Below are 1800 nucleotides of genomic sequence, written 5' to 3'. Positions count from 1 at the left end.
CCCAAGGAAACTTGGGTACCAAAATCAACTTGATTTGATTTTGATGTATGCAGGGAAATAGAAAGAATCTTTGGTACTTGGATAGTGGTTGTTCAAGACACATGACTGCTGATTCTACCCTGCTCACAGAGTTTAAGGAGAGAGCTGGCCCAAGTATTACTTTTGGAGATGACAGCAAAGGTTATACAGTGGGATATGGCTTGATTTCAAAGGACAATGTCATCATAGAAGAGGTTGCCTTAGTGGATGGTCTTAAACACAATCTGTTGAGTATCAGCCAGCTTTGTGATAAAGGCAACTCAGTAACCTTCAATAAAGAAGCCTGTGTTGTGACTAATAATCAAAATAACAAAGTGGTTCTCACTGGTGTGAGAAGAGGAAATGTGTACCTAGTTGACTTCAACTCAACTAAAGTAGAATCTGTAACTTGTCTTCTCAATAAAGCAAGTCAAGATGAAAGTTGGCTATGGCACAAGAAGCTATCCCATTTAAACTTCAAACCATGAATGAGCTGGTAAAGAAAGAACTAGTAAGAGGCATTCCTCTAGTGGAGTTTACAAAGGATGGACTGTGTGATGCCTGCCAAAAAGGGAAGCAGATCAAAGCATCATTCAGGAAGAAACTTGATTCAGTAATTGAAGAGCCTCTACAACTGCTTCACATGGATCTGTTTGGACCAGTCAATGTATTGTCAATTTCAAAGAAAAGATTTTGCCTAGTAATTGTAGATGATTTTTCAAAGTTCTCTTGGACATATTTCCTAAAGTCTAAAGATGAGGCTAGTGAAATCATCATCAATCACATAAGGCAAGTTAACAATCATCCTGATTTCAAAGTTAAAAGAATCAGGAGTGACAATGGAACTGAGTTCAAGAACTATGTCATGAGAGCATTTTGTGAGGAAAATGGAATCTTACATGATTTCTCAACAGCAAGGACTCCACAACAGAATGGAGTAGTGGAAAGGAAGAACAGATCACTTATTGAAGCTGCAATGACAATGCTTGAAGAATCAAAATTATCAACATATTTTTGGGCTGAAGCTGTAAACACTGCATGCTACACTCAGAACATATCTCTGATTAATCAAGCAAGATGCATGACTCCTTATCAATTGTTCAAGAACAAGAAGCCAACTCTAAACTTTCTTCATGTCTTTGGCTGTAAATGCTATATTCTAAGAAATCAAACTGATCAAAATGGGAAGTTTGATGTTAAAGCAGATGAAGGAATTTTTGTTGGATATGTTGTTGGTAAAGCATATAGAGTCTACAATCTAAGAACCAACATTATTGTGGAATCTATACATGTTGTGTTTGATGATAAAAAGATTGAAGGACTGAAAGATGGAGATTACCATGAGAGCCTCAAATTCGACAATGTTGAGATCGTCAGTGATGGAAGTGATGATGAAAGTGATCAAGAAACAGTGTCTAAGGATAATGCAGACAAATCTACCACCAATGAAGCACAAAACTCAACATCCGTCGAGTTACAAAATGCTTCATCCATCGAAAGGCAATCTGTGTTATCCTTCGGTAGACAACCTGCCTCATCCGTCGGTACTCAAAATTCACCATACGTCGGGTTATCAAAAGGAGCAGGAAGTCAAGGCAGATCACCCATAGAAAGTACCCCTTTCTCAAATCAAAGATCCACAAACTCAGGGGGAGTTTCTAGCAATCAAAACTCAATCACACATCAAGACAACAATGAGGTCTCTTCATCTAGAGCTAATCTACCTCAACCAAGGAAATGGACAAAAGATCACCCCTTTGAACTGGTTATTGGTGATGTTTT

Source organism: Apium graveolens, chromosome 4 (assembly GCF_009905375.1).
Source record: "Apium graveolens cultivar Ventura chromosome 4, ASM990537v1, whole genome shotgun sequence".
Taxonomy (NCBI): Eukaryota; Viridiplantae; Streptophyta; class Magnoliopsida; order Apiales; family Apiaceae; genus Apium; species Apium graveolens.
This window is presented reverse-complemented; position numbering follows the sequence as displayed.